We start from the raw sequence: 16151 nt of genomic DNA, 5'->3' as shown, positions 1-16151 counted from the left end.
GTGTTCCCCCGGACAAGCTGGAGGTGGTGGCCAGGGAGAGGGAGATGGGCTTCTCTGCTTGAGCTGCTGCCCCTTACGGCCCCAGATAAGCGGAAGAAGATGGATGGATGATTTTAATGAGTAATATTAAAATTATATTTAATTATTTTTAAATTAATGTGTTTCCTGGTTCATTATTTTAATTTGTTGTGGGACGAGACAGTAGGGTGATATTCACAGGTAGGCAGGCAGCGCTCTGTAGCAGAGCAGGAGTTGGAACAGGTTGTATCCAGGGTGTGATGGGTCTGTAGTGATGTTTGCCTACTTGTTTCCTGACTCTGGATTTGTGAAAAAAAATGCAGACCTCACTGTCTGTTGTAGTCTGTTCTTGTCAGATTTTGCGGCTGAGCCAAACCAGACAGTGATGGATAAGCAGAGAACAGACTGGATTACAGTGTAGAATTGGATCAACAGCTCCTGAGGCAGGTTGAACTTCCTGAGTTCTCCTGTTCTTTTTTGATGATAGTGTCTATATTGAGTGACCATTAAAACCTTAGAACCTGACAGAAGCAGTGCTGTTGAGTAAGGTACGGGGCGGTAATGGAGAGGGACTTCTTCTGGAGTGCACTTTGATCCCTACAGTTTTGAGCACATTCAGCTCTAGGTTGTTCTGACTGCACTATATGAAATATTATTAATGCCTATTAATACCTGTACAGCAGCTTTTTGTATGAGACAGATTTGTAAAAGAGGCCTTGCTCTCAGTAAGTTTCTTGATTTCTTTGTAATCTCTGCTCATTCTGTATTCTGCTCAGTTTGCATGCTGCCTTTACGAGTTCTTTCTCCTTTTTAATTGATGGCGATCCGGTGAATATACTCAGCTGCTTCCCTTTGTTGCCTGCCACATTGCTTTGTAAATTTTTTCAGTGTTAGGTTATTTTAGCTGGTGCTACTAATTCCTCTGTCTGCATAAAGCAGTGTTGGACACACTGTGGTACCCTCGTCAGCATCAGCTGAACAGTACTGTGCTGCAGAAAGCAGTGTGTTGGTACAAACAGGGTGAGAAAAAGGCAATTAACAATGGAAGAGAGACGGACCATCATAACTCTTATAAATGTAGGTCTGTCCTACAGAGAGACTGCAAAGAAAGTCAAGGTGTCAGTGAGTCCAGTTTCCTTCTGCACTATGAAACAAACTGTGACAGGAAGAGTCTGACAGACCCAGAGACACGACTGAATCAGGTCATGTGATGGCGGCTCACAGGACAACAGCTTCAAGCAGCTTAACAGTGCTCGTAGTAAGAAAGTCTGTTTCAGCTGTGAAGAGAAGACTTCAAGCTGCAGGTTTGACAGGATGAGTTGCAGCGAGAAAGCCAGGCAAGACAAAGAGGCTTGTCTGTGCCATGAAACACCAACACTGGACTGCTGAAGACTGGAAGAAGGTATTATGGACCGATGGATCAAATGTGAAATCTTCAGTTCATCACACAGGATCTTTGTCGTCGAGTAGGTGAAAGGATGGATCCACAGTGTGTGTCATCACCTGTCAAACATGGAGGAGGAAGTGTGATGGTCTGGGGCCTTAGTCAATGGAGCGCAGCTGGGCACAGCCCGAAAAAGGGACATGGGCCCATCTTCCTACAGGCCCACCACCTGCAGGAGGCGCTGCAGAGGCCGGGTGCATTGTGAGCCAGGTGGCGGCCAGGAGCAGAGGTCCTGGATGGGAGAAGGCAGCTGGAGATCGACAGACGGATTGGTGCTGTGGCCGCAGTGATGCGGATGCTGTACCGGTCCGTCGTGGTGAAGAGAGAGCTGATTGTAAAAGTGAAGCTCTCAATTTACCGGTCAATCTACACCCCTACCCTCACCTATGGCCACGAGCTGTGGGTAGTGACCGAAAGAACGAGATTGTGGTTACAAGCGTCAGAAATGAGCTTCCCCCGAAGGGTGGCTGGCCTCTCCCTTAGAGATAGGGTGAGGAGTTTGGCCATCTGGGAGGGGCACAGAGTAGAGCTCCTTCACATCGAAAGAAGCCAGTTGAGGTGGTTTGCACATCTGACAAGGATGCCTCCTGGGCCCCGAGGCAGACCCAGGACACGCTGAAGAGATTATATCTCTCCACTTGTCTGGGACCACCTCGGTGTTCCCCTGGACAAGCTGTAGGTGGTGGCCAGGGAGAGGGAGATGGGCTTCTCTGCTTGAGCTGCTGCCCCTTACGGCCCCAGATAAGTGGAAGAAGATGGATGGATGATTCTAATAAAGACATTTCATCAAAAGTCTGGGTAGAAATGGATAATTGAAAAATCTAAATTGCCCATAGGTGTGAATGCGAAGTGTGTGAGTGCGAATGGTTGTCTGTCCCTGTGTGTTAGCCCTGCGACAGACTGGTGACCTGTCCAGGGTGTACCCCGCCTCCCCCGTGACCCTGAAAAGGATAAGCGGATGCGAATGGATGGATGGGCTGAATATTTAAATATAATGGAACATGCCTTGATAAGAGTAAATTTAAATGAAAATGTAAAGAAGTGGCCTCATGATTGTGGGTACAATGGTGCTGAAAATACTGGAGAAAAGAAAGAAGAAAAAAAAACAGGATTCTCATAGTGCTCCCAGCACTTATGTGAGCATGGGGTCAATGTAGATGAATGCTGGTGTAAACTATTCCTTTATTGGGCAGATAGGACAATTTATTCACCCACTTACTTTCCCCTACAGGCTGAGAACGGTGCTCCAAATCTGGATCAGAATACTTTGTTAATCCCAGCGGAAATTATGTCAATTCAAAATGGTTCGTTTTTTTTTCCCAGAGCACTGCTGATTTCCACATTGCAGACTTTTCACATAAGCCTTGAGTTCTAAAGAGGCTCCTCAAAGGTATCTTATTTTGGCTACATTGATCAGTGCTCTCCTCCTGACCATGCAGGTTGACAGTCCTTCAATTAATCTTTCAGTTTTGCAATGAAAAACGGTGCATTCCTACTGCGAAAACAACCTTTTTAGTGACATCATGATCACTGCTCTAACTGCTTGGATGGCTAATTTGTTAGTCAGTAATGCTAGCTAATGATGGGCACATGTAAATTGTCCATACCCACTGCTTGTGTTTATAGCAGCAACCTTGCTGTTAAGTGAGTCAGTATGTGACACTTCTCTGAGGTCATCATTTAACTTCACTGAAGGACTTGGCGTGGGATAAAGCTGCTGCTTGTATTCAGATGTGGGGGGGTGGTTGATAGCACACCTGTTTGTTTATTTAGGCTATGACTCATTTTCCTCTGTGTTGTACCATTACAGTTGACCATCTTGCTCTAATTTGTGGTGCTTTTTTTTAAAGATACACTATGGAATACCAATCTAGTCATCTCTGATCTTCAGCTTGTTTTTTGTTCATTTATAAATGGCTTTACTAAATATGGCAACAAGCAAGCCAAATGCATTGGTACCTCACTTATAAATCTGCACACTTATTCTTCTTTGTTATTACTATGTTATTATACTGTGTTGTGTTGTTTGTGTTGCGTTGTGATGTGTCGTATCGGGTCGTGTTGTGTTATATGTAGTGCCAACGAAGGACAGTTTTCCAATTTCATTATACCATTGTACTATGTATGACTGTGCAATGACAATAAAGAGTTATCTTATCTTAAGATACAGTATTGTATGAAAGATTTTTTTTTCAGCTACGCACTTTTCCTATCCAGGAATAGAGTACTATCATATATCATATATAGTAATATGGTAGGGATAGTATACACAAAAAATAAGAACTAGGCATTTTTGTAACACATTTCTAGTATCACTCACCACAAAGCACTTGTGAACCACAGTTCACATAATTAACAACTATAATGAATGAATTAATAACTATAATTCACTTTTTGTAATTTGTAAACCTGCACAGGCACAAGAAGAACAAGCAAACCCCTCACAGAGAGGACTCTGGGTTTGAAGCAGGAAGCTTCTTGCTGTGAACTGTGGTGACCTCTGCAGCACCATACCATCTGTTAGTTGTTCTTTTCATTGTATTTACATCAGCTTGTGTATTTGTTTGTTCCAATTTATTAGTAGAGTAGCTTATTACATAGCGAGTTCCTGGACTTTGATGGATGTTTTTATCCAGACGCACTCTGAAACTAGAGCTCAAAATATAGTTCAGAAACAGATATGAAATACCTAAGCTAAGAAATTAAGTGACACCATATACAGGAAGAACTGTTTAAGTGGATATATTGTTGTGTGTTAGTAATGTTATAATGTTGTAAAAAAAAAACCCCACAAAGTCTTTCCCAACACACTCATCGTTTTCTGAATTGCTTTTAAAATTTGAATGTTCAGCTCCTTAATAACTAATTACAAGTCTGGTGTTGTACCTGTGAGAGTATTGCAATTAAACCAAAAAAATGCTTTAAACACTGGATAGCATTAACTAAAGCTTTTAGAACCTTGAACCTTGAAGAACCTTTTATAGATTTAAATATATATATATATGTTTGTTATTATGATTGATATGACAGTCATTGCTGTCTTGAACAGTGACTGAAAAAGCATGGCAAATATTTCTTATTGACTTTACCTGCTACCACAAGACATACACTACCAGTCCAAAGTTTGGACATATCTTCTCATTTAATGGTTTTTCTTTACTTTCGTGACTATTTACATTGTAGATTCTCACTGGCATCCAAACTATGAAAGAACACATGTGGAATTATGTTGTAAACAAAAAAGTGTGAATTATCTCAAAACGTTTTATATTTCAGATTCTTCAAAATAACCACCCCTTTGCTTTGATTATTGCTTTGCACACTCTCGGCATTCTCTCGATGAGCTTCATGAGGTCGTCACCTGAAATGGTTTTCTGAGTCTGGTGACTCAGATGAATTTATCTTCAGCAGCAGAGGTGACTCTTGGTCTTCCCTTCGTGGGGCGGTCGTCATTCATGGTAGCGCTTGATGGTTTGTTGCAACTGCACTTGCGGACACACATAAAAAATTTGAGCCATTTTCCAAACTGACTGACCTTCAGTTCTTAGAGTAATGATGGACTGTTGTTTCTCTTTACTTAGCTGATTGGTTCTTACTTAATATGAATTCTAACAACAATAATAATGCGTACTTCCCCATGGGGAAATTACTCTCTCTGCATTTGACCCATTCACTCAGCGAAGCAGTGGTCAGCCACTAAGCAGGCGCCCAGGGAGCAGTGTGTAGGGACAGTACCTTGCTCAGGGGTACCTCAGGGTAGCCGTTCAGTAGATTCGAACCCCCAACCTTCCGATCATGGGGTGACCATTCTACCTACTGCGCTATCCAGTTGTCAAATATGGCTGTCATCTGTGTACCAACCTGACTTCTGCACAACACAACTGATGGTCCCAACCCCATTAAAAGAGCAAGAAATTCCACAAATGAACTCTGACAGGCTCACCTGTGAAGGGAAACCATCTCAGGTGACGACATCATGAAGCTCACTGAGAGAAGGCTGAGGGTTTGCAACGCTGTCAACAAAGCAAAGGGCGGCTGCTTACAGGAATCTGAAATATAAGACATTATTATCCATTTTTCTTTGCCACATAATTCCTTATATCTTGTGTCATATATTTAATGTCCTCAGTGTGTACCTACAATGTAGAAAGTAGTAAAAATAAGGAAAAAACATAAAATAAGAAGTCTGTCCAAACTTTTGACCTGTGGTGTATACAGTAATGGACATTTTTAATGAAGCCTAGTTCATTGTGATTTGATAATCTATTTACCTTTAGAATAAAACCTGAAGCTAATTTATAAAGAATATCTGATAATTCGTTTTTATCCATTTAATGATAGTAAAAGTCGAGTATCTCAGAAAGCACTTTCTTTCTGTTTCTTCTGGCCAGGAACGCTGCTACTCTCAAGGCTTCCAGCATGAACTTTCCTATTTCCCAGTCTATCAACCTACACCTGCAGCTGATTCACTTGTTCTTACATACAAAGACTGTGATTTGCAGTGTTCTTAAGACTGCCTTAGTTACCACTGAAAGCACTTACAATCCACGTATCAGTATTTCAATTGTAATCTCCTTACTTGGTGGTTTTGTAGGACTTTTTGAACAATTCCAGTCCTTCAGATTCCGAGTTGGTTTAAATAAAAAACACTTGTAGAGAACTGATAAGTGTGCTTTTGAATCCGCGGTGGCTTTTGCCACACTCATAATCACTGACACAAGGCAAAAGGAAGCCATGCCGTTAACTCTGGCTGTGAACCCTGGCACAGCAATCTCACACACAGCTGTGTTGGACCCAGTTCTGTTGTTTATGTACCCATTCACATATGCATGCTTTGGAGTTTTATTTGAAGATCCCTAAGCATCACAGCTGTGTTCCCTGAACCAGACCACCTGCAACAATTAAAGATGCCTCTGCAGCTTGCTGGCTCAGCAGGGCTCTGATCAACACTACATTATAGAGAGAAGTTGTTTTGCAAGTGGTTGTAAAAGGGGATCTGGTTTCAGCCCCCTGCCATGTTTCTCCACATTGTTCCCACTCTCATCACGAGGAGTAAACAGTGGAATGAAATGCAGTAAACTGGTGTTTTTCTTCATGTACTTCAAAACCAGAAGCATTCTTCGTCAAACATTACTTCACTTTAATTGTTTTAAGTTAATTCATGGGATAGCAAAAGGTGTCTATGGCTACTAAAAACTAATGTCTGGTGACCTCATACAACAAATAATAAGGAATGTTCAAACTGAACAACAAAAGGTCTGCAGTTTTTGGAAAAGCTGGGTTAGGTTTTTTATGTTGCACTTATGTATGTATGTATGTATATATATGTATATATTGTACTATTCTTAGTTAGTGTATTGTCTGTCTTGTCTTAATGTTGGTTTAAAATGGAGCACTGTAACAAAAAATAATTTCCCCCAGGGATCAATAAAGTATTCTGATTCTGATTCTGATTCTGAAATCACAGTGTACCTCATTCACACAAGTTGTTTTTTCCCATGCTCTACCTAAGTGCTTTCTAACATTAATGGATTGCATTTATATAGCGCTTTTCAAGGCACCCAAAGTGCTTTACAATTCCACTATTTATTCACTCTCACATTTACACACTGGTGGAGGCAGCTACAGTTGTAGCTACAGCTGCCCTGCGGCAGAAGTGAGGCTGCCATATCGCGCCATCGGCCCCTCTGGCCAACACCAGTAGGCGGTAGGTGAAGTCTTGCCCAAGGACACAACGACCAGGACAGAGAGCCCAGGGAACAAACCGGCAACCTTCCGGTTACAGATGCACTTCCCAACCCCCTGAGCCACGGTCGCCCATTCTCACACTCTGATGGATGTATCGAAGAGCAGCCAGGTATCGAACCACAAACTGTGAGATTACAGACGAGTGCTATCCCTAACTCCTTAGCTCTGTAAAACCACAAAATAAATGGGCATGTAACACGATGAGTAACTGAAAATGGTCTTAACACTTTTTATCTCTCATGGAGGACTCAAAGCACTTTATACAACATGCCTGATTCACACAACCTGTTTCTTCTATGCTTAAGTGTTTTCTATCTACCAATCACACACCATTGTGGTCTGATAAATGCATCAGAAAGTAACTTTGGGTTGCCCAGCCTGCAGACCGGAGCAGCCAGCGATCAAACCACCAACCTTGTGAGCTGTGGATGCACTGCTCTAATCACTGAGCTACAGGCATCCCAAGTGCTCTTGGGGACCCCACACACCACACAATGTTTGTGTTCACAATGTGAGTTTGCTTTATTTACATTGTCAAGATCCCTCAGGCTGATTCTTTCCAGTCCTCTATGTCTAGTCAGCTTGCCGTCATTTCACCAACTCCACACACCTCGAGGTCCTGGCACACTACTGAAATAAGGGATGGGCATGACAACAACCACCAGCCACGTTAAGCAAACTCCCCTGGAACTGTCCCCTTAACTCACTGCGCAATCCACCCTGCAGCCAAGCCACTCACCACACCCCGCCACATACACCCATCACCCATCTTAGGCCAGGGAACCATCCAGCCCAGCCTATGTATCTGGCTAATGTATATAACTGGAAAGTCAGTTGGAGTCTTATTCGATCTTAAATATGATCAACCTATCTCTAATAATCGGCTATGCAGGCCTTCAAGCTGGCTGTAGTTAAACATTTACTCAAAAAGCATCTCTAGACCCAGCAGTCTTAGCTAATTATAGGCCAATCTCCAACCTTCCTTTCATATCAAACATCCTTGAAAGAGTAGTTGTCAAACAGCTAACAGATCATCTGCAGAGGAATGGTTTATTTGAAGAGTTTCAGTCAGGTTTCAGAGCTCATCACAGCACAGAAACAGCTTTAGTGAAGGTTACAAATGCTCTTCTTATGGCCTCTGACAGTGGACTCATCTCTGTGCTTGTCCTGCTAGACCTCAGTGCAGCGTTCGATACTGTCGACCATAATATCCTATTAGAGTGATTAGAACATGCTGTAGGTATTACAGGTACTGCACTGCAGTGGTTTGTATCATATCTATCTAATAGACTCCAGTTTGTGCATGTAAATGGAGAGTCCTCTTCACACACTGAGGTTAATTATGGAGTTCCACAGGGTTCAGTGCTAGGACCAATTCTGTTTACATTCCAATCCAATCCAATCCAATTTTATTTATAAAGCACTTTAAAATACCCAGCACAGGAACAAAGTGCTGTACAGAAAATAAGTTAAAACAATAGAATAACAAAAAACAGCAAACTAAATAAATAAAACACATAAGACATAAAATTAAAACAGCCCTATGTTAAAGCAAAAACAAGATAAAACAGCATCGAATCACCTAAAAACAACTAAAATAAAAATAAAAAACCAACAGCTCACGTGGTGTCAAAGGCCAAGGTAAAGAGGTGGGTTTTCAAGAGTGACTTAAAAACAGATAAAGAAGTGGCCTGTCTAATCTCTAAAGGAAGCTCGTTCCACCGTTTGGGAGCTGCTACAGCAAAAGCACGATCTCCTCTAAGTTTACGCCCAGTCCTGGGTATCTTCAGGAGCAGCTGATCAGCTGACCTGAGAGAGCGGGTGGGTGTATAAGGCTGTAGCAGCTCAGAGAGATAAGATGGAGCTAGGCCATGGAGAGCTTTAAAAGTAAATAAAAGAATTTTAAAATGAATCCTAAAAGAAATGGGCAGCCAGTGAAGTGAAGCTAAAACAGGGGAAATGTGCTCAAACTTTCGAGTGCCAGTTAAAAGACGAGCTGCGGCATTTTGCACCCTCTGTAGATGACTAATATATAATGCACTGACCCCTATATAAAGTGCATTACAGTAATCCAGCCGAGTGCTAACAAAGGCGTGGATCACTGTCTCAAAGTGCTGCTGTGAAAGAATTGGCTTTATTTTTGCCAGCTGCCTGAGGTGAAACAAGCTAGATTTTACCACGGCCTTAATTTGATTATCAAACTTTAGATCACAGTCCACTTTGACCCCCAGGTTTGTGACAGTTGGCTTAACATACTGTGCCAGGGAATCTACATACACATTGGGGGTCTCAGTGGGGCTACCAAAAACCATCACCTCTGTCTTTTTATCATTGAATTTTAAAAAGTTAACAGACATCCAAGCCTTAATGTCATCGAGACACTGAAGTAATGGCTGTGTAAGGTATCTGCCTTTTTTCTTTAGAGGGACATAGATCTGACAGTCATCAGCATAAAAGTGGAAAGCAATGCCGTGCTTTCTCAGTACAGAACCAAGAGGAAGCAGATATAAAGAGAAGAGGAGGGGGCCTAGAACTGAGCCCTGTGGGACACCACACAAGAGGGGAGCGGAGGACGACGCATAGTCACCAAGGCTGACACAAAAAGTTCGCCCCGTCAAGTAGGACCTGAACCACTCCAGTGCTGTGCCCCTAATGCCCACCCAGTGCTCCAAACGAGAGAATAAAATGGCATGATCCACGGTATCAAACGCAGCTGTCAAATCTAAAAGCACAAGAACAACACAGTCCCCAGCATCAGTCGCTAAAAATATGTCATTAAAAACTTTTAAAAGGGCTGATTCAGTGCTATGAAAGGGTTTAAAACCAGATTGGAAAACCTCTAAAACATTTTGCTTTTCCAGGAAGGCCATTATTTGGCTGTAAACTACCTTTGCAAGAATTTTGGAAAGAAAAGGTAGTTTGGAGATAGGCCTGTAATTTGCAAGAACCATAGGATCAAGAGCAGGTTTTTTAATCAGGGGTTTGACTACTGCATGTTTAAAATCTTTAGGGACAACACCTGACATCAGACTATGGTTTACCAGCTCAAGCACCAAAGGACCAACTGTAGGTAACACCTCTTTTAAAAGTCGAGGAGGGACAGCATCATTTGGAGACCCTGCAGGCTTAAGATGACCAACAGTCTCCTTTAAAAAGGATAGAGTCACAGGCTCAAACCTGTCAAAGACAGCAGAGCAGGAAACAGAGACTGAGAGGTCGTGAGCATGAGGAGAGATTTGAGCCCTTGTGGAGGAGACCTTCTCGATAAAAAAGTGTAAAAAATTTTCACAGGCTTCTGATGAGGGCTCGATACAGTCAGTATATGGTGCATTAAGAACAGAGTTAATAGTATTAAATAAAACACGTGGGTTGTGGCAGTTTGACAAAATAATGTCAGATAAGTGTTTTCTTTTGGCATCTTTTACAGTTCTTTGATATCGACGCCAACAGTCCTTCAGCATCTGGAATGACACTTGTAGTTTGTCCTTTTTCCACTTGCGCTCAGCTCGACGGCAGTCGCGTCTGACAGCTCGGGTCAAGTCGTTCAGCCAGGGCTCAGATTTAGTTTTAGGCAGTCTGGATTTTAATGGAGCCACAGTGTCCAAAGCAGTCCGACAGGTAGAATAAAACCATGAGCTCAGTTCCTCAGTCTGGCTGCATAAAAAATCCGGGATCTTACAGATCTGGTCAAAGACTGTTGAAAAGTGTTCAGCAGTGGAGGAGTTAAAAACACGACAGCGCTGAGCAGCAGCGCGAGTTTTAACTGAGGCACAGGCAAGAGGAACTTCAAACATCACAGGACTGTGGTCAGAAAACACAGCATCACAAATCTCTATGTTAAAAACAGAAAAACCATGAGATAAAACAAGATCAAGCGTGTGTCCACGTTCATGTGTGGGACCTGTCACACATTGCACCAGATTAAACGAATCAATAAGGTTTAAAAAGCCCTTCGCCATGGGCATGTCAGGACAACACACGTGAATATTAAAATCCCCAGCAATAAGAACACGATCATATTTTGGCATGAATTCAGCCAAGAAGTCAGCAAAGTCACTCACAAAGTCCTTATTGTATTTTGGAGGCCGGTAAACCACCGCACACAACACTGTGTGAGAGCAGCCCAGCTCAAACACAGACAGTTCAAAGCTGGTGAATGACGGGGTTGATAGCTGCTTACATTTAAAATGACTTTTAAAGATCGTAGCTATTCCTCCTCCTCGGCCCAGCATACGTGGGGAATTAAAATAGCAGCAATCGCCGGGTAGAAGATCCGAGAAGATGCTGCACTCACCGGCGCTCAGCCACGTCTCGCACACACAAAGAAAATCCAGTCCTCGGGATGTGAAAAAATCCTTCAGGATAAACGTTTTGTTTGCTAGGGACCTAGCATTTACCAGGCCAATCCTGGCGGTAAGCAGCGGATCCCCGTCGCTAGCCGTCCTAGAAGCCCGACACAGAGGCCGCAGGTTCCGCAGATTCACACCACGTCGGCGGGGGCGAGGAGAGCAGGGTTTTCGGGACATCCCATCTAGGCCGATGACAGGTACCAGCCAGGCACAGACAGGTTCCAACGATCGCCGAGAGAAACAGAAGTTTGGCACCACTCCTTGTTTTCTGGACAAGGGCTTAAGAGAATAACTTAAAGAAGCTTTCAGCTTCACCAGGAAGCCAGCCCTTCGACCCCGGCGACGGCACTTTTGCCGGAGTGGTGGATCTGGAACACGGCACAGGTGAGCCGGGATCTCCGATATTAGCGGGGGCAAAGTTTTATGTTCAGCTTGGTTCCACTTTGCCCAGCCTTTGACAGAAGGTCGGAGATCCAGTAGGGTTAGGCGATCATACACCAAGAGAGAGTTGGCATTTATTACAATAGTCAATAAAATCAAAACAAACAAACATAACACTGGCAGTGATAGACGGCAAGCCACACGCACCGGCGCCATCTTGGATCAATACATTATACATGCTTCCCTTAGGCAGCATCATTAGAAGACATAGCATACATTTTCACTGCTATGCAGATGACACCCAGCTCTATCTGTCCATGAAGCCAGATAACACACACCAATGAGTTAAACTGCAGGAATGTCTTAAAGACATAAAGACCTGGATGGCCGCTAACTTTCTGCTTCTTAATTCAGATAAAACTGAGGTTATTGTACTCGGCCCTGAAAAGCTTAGAAATATGGTATCTAAGCAGATTCTTACTCTGGATGGCATTACCTTGGCCTCCAGTAACACTGTGAGGAACTTTGGAGTCATTTTTGACCAGGGAAAAGCCTTCAGCTAATCCAAAATGCTGCAGCAAGAGTCCTGACAGGGACTAGAAAGAGAGAGCAGATTTCTCCTGTTTTGGCTTCCCTTCATTGGCTTCCTGTTAAATCCAGAATTGAATTCAAAATCCTGCTCCTCACATACAAGGTCTTAAATAATCAGGCCCCATCTTATCTTAATGACCTTGTAGTACCATATCACCCTATTAGAGCACTTCGCTCTCGCTCTGCAGGCCTACTTGTTGTTCCTAGAGTATTTAAAAGTAGGATGGGAGGCAGAGCCTTCAGTTTTCAGGCCCCTCTTCTGTGGAACCAGCTTCCAGTTTGGATTCAGGAGACAGACACTATCTCTACTTTTAAGATTAGGCTTCAAACTTTCCTTTTTGCTAAAGCATATAGTTAGGGCTGGACCAGGTGACCCTGAATCCTCCCTTAGTTATGCTGCAATAGACGTAGGCTGCCGGGGGATTCCCATGATGCATTGAGTTTTTCCTTTCCAGTCACCTTTCTCACTCACTTAACAGACCTCTCTGCTGAATCATACTTGTTATTCATCTCTGTCTCTCTTCCACAGCATGTCTTTATCCTGTCCTCCTTTTCTCACCCCCTTTTCTCGCAGCAGATGGCCCCGCCCCTCCCTGAGCCTGGTTCTGCCGGAGGTTTCTTCCTGTTAAAAGGGAGTTTTTCTGTTTCTGCGCCTGTTGTTGTGATTTGGCGCTGTATAAATAAAACCAAATTGAACTGAATTGAAGCAGTACTGCACATCTGTATAATCTGTCCATTTTCTTCTTACAGCACACTGATGATTTATGATCTCTGACAGATGACCAGATTACTATTGACTTAATCAAGTGGAGATATCATCTGAATTTCAGGAGCGGGACCACTCCTCATTCACACCCCTTCTGGCCTCAAGCTGAGAAATGCTGTTCTCATTTTCATGTCCCCCCTTCCCCCCTTTTTCCTTCTCTTCTCCTCTTCTCCTCTCTTCCTTTCCTTCATTCACTTCTAGTTAGTACATGGGGATCTGCCCGGCCTGGGAGCTGTCTCCAGTCCCCTTCGAAGCCTTCCCCAAACCACAGCACCAGTTCACAGTTCCTCATCCTTCATCGCTCATCGTTACTGAGGATGTGGTCCCAGCTAGTAAACTTAGGTGTCACAATGTGACTGCGTATACAGATAATACATGATAATACTTGTTTAAACTTTAAAATTTAACTTGTTGTAATACCCTCTCAGCTTATTGGAGCAGTATGTGCCATCGCAATTATTTTGTTTTATTTGAAACAAAAAATCTATGTCGAAAAGTTATACATTAAATGAAGCTTACAAAGCATATGTTTCCAGTCACAGACCAGCAGGTTATTAACAATGTGCCAAACCACCAGAAGCAAGCTGCTGGCCTCTCTCGCTTGCCCTGCTCCAATCAGTCCTGATGGGAGATGGACGCTCCGTCAGAGACAGAGAGGACTACAGTTTTCTCTGAGACTGAAGTAAGCACCGCTTTCAGCGACAATGGCCACAAGATGGCAGTAATGTAAAGGCTTAATGCAACTACTAATTGACAGGTGAGGAGCTGTATGCCAGCAGAGATGACCTTTCTTTGGTACATTTTAATTTATGTCTATTTCTAGATTTGATAAAACCTTGCTTGTCCTGACAGAACACCACTGCATATAATATTTTCAAAAGTCAGTTGAAAGAAAGTTTGTAGTATAATTTGTCAATATTGATTTGGTTTTATTCTCCTAGTGCCATATTGCTTTCCTTTGGTATGGGTTTTCTAATGTCTTCTTTACCTTTTCTCTTTTTTCTACCTTTTGTTTTTAAAATGTTGCTATTGTATATTGTTTTTAGGTTGCCGGTTCGAGCCCCGGCTTGGACAGTCTCGGTCGTTGTCCTTGGGCAAGACACTTCACCCGTTGCCTACTGGTGGTGGTCAGAGGGCCCGGTGGCGCCAGTGTCCAGCAGCCTCGCCTCTGTCAGTGCGCCCCAGGGTGGCTGTGGCTACAATGTAGCTGCCATCACCTGTGTGTGAATGGGTGGATGACTGGTTGTGTAAAGCGCTTTGGGATCCTTAGGGACTAGTAAAGCGCTATATAAATACAGGCCATTTACCATTTCTTTTAAGATCTAAAAGTGACTAAATTTGCCTGTTGCTAACTCTGGTGCATTTACAGCAATGTTTATTCATGTACATCGTCCCTATTCAACAAATAAACTAATTAAACAAAAATGACAAATGTGCAAATTTACCACTACAGGATGTCAAGTCCTCATGCAACTGTCATTAAATCTGTTTCTGGCAGTTTGGTCTGACGCAGGCACATGACTCGACTGGTCGAAGTCATTTTGTAGGAATCTTGCATTGTTCCTCCTGTTCTTTCTCACACAAAGGAGCAGATCCTGGTCCTGCTGTGGAGCTCTGTCTAACTCTCCTCACATAACTGCCTATTTCCTGGAATCTTCTTTACACTACAGATTATTTGTGCAACCTGAATATGGAGAACATACCGCACATGCTAGGGACAAAGATGCTAGCAAAAAGTAAAACTAGAGAAAAATAAAGTCAGATCAGAAGCAATAAGGAAAGAGTCTGTGGTCTGTGGCCTCCACGTACAAATTCATGCCCTTTTTGTGGTTGTCTTGTTGTTGTTTCTCCGTTGCACCTTGTCCATGTGCTACAAAGTGAGTTCAAAATAAGATATCTTTGTTTTTCTTGACAAGATTAATAAACTCATCTGAAGTCAGTAAAGAAACTGGTGTCTAACGGTCTGAAAGGAAGAAAATAATAAGTGTAAAAGCAGAATTTAAATGTAGGCTTAGACTATGTGCACAGTTGATGTAAAGTCACTATGCTCATAGAAAAATAACATTGTGTGCACCTGAAAGGGGAAAAAAAATCAAGGAAAATATTTTATATTTGTTACTGATGGTTATCACAAAACACAAAAGCATTAGAAACCACTGAAAAACCCTTTTAACATCTGTGCACTGAGGTTTGAGGTATCTTCCAGGAACTGTGACCCTGGGGAACTGATTGGTCAATAGGTGCTGACTTCATGGCTGTTGATTTCTAAACTTAACCTGCTCTGGAGCAAGTTACTTTAACAGTGAATAACCCCACAGTTAATGCTGACATTAATAGGACAAAATGCTTAGTATAGTTGTCACTTTCATTTGCACCAAAGCAGGTAAAATAAATCCTGGATAACTGGATTGACTGATAACCCTGAAATTTAACTGTGACAGAAATAGCACTTTTCTACCCTACTGCAGCACTCAAAGCACTTCATATATCTCATTCACCCACTCATGCAAGAAGTTTTTTTTCTGTCATTCACACACATTCATATTACAATGGATGCATTGGAGTGCAACTTCTGGTTCTTGCCCGATACTTTGCAGACTAGAGCAGCCAGCAGCCTCCCAATTAGTAGACTCGCTCTACCTCTTGAGCTACAGCCAGCCTGAAAATGTACATGTGTTTGGGAACGCACACAAGGGCACCTGCACGCAGTGTTAAATCTGCACAAATCAAAAGCAGCTTTAACCACAAATACTTCCACAATGAGTCAACAGTGTTTTGGTCTCCGTAAACAACCTCCCAGTATTGTTTCATATAGTCATGAAATTACACATTTGTATAGACCCCCTGGCTATGA

At 42.7% G+C, this 16151-nt stretch overlaps 1 long non-coding RNA gene across 1 annotated transcript in view; it reads left to right on the top strand.

Annotated features, from left to right (window-relative positions):
* The window catches only part of LOC308389773, a 140477-nt gene that overhangs the window by 84494 nt on the left and 39832 nt on the right, over positions 1 to 16151 (top strand). The window lies entirely within an intron of this gene.

Source organism: Rhamphochromis sp. 'chilingali', assembly GCF_963969265.1.
Source record: "Rhamphochromis sp. 'chilingali' genome assembly, chromosome: 21".
Taxonomy (NCBI): domain Eukaryota; kingdom Metazoa; phylum Chordata; class Actinopteri; order Cichliformes; family Cichlidae; genus Rhamphochromis; species Rhamphochromis sp. 'chilingali'.
This window is presented reverse-complemented; position numbering and strand designations above follow the sequence as displayed.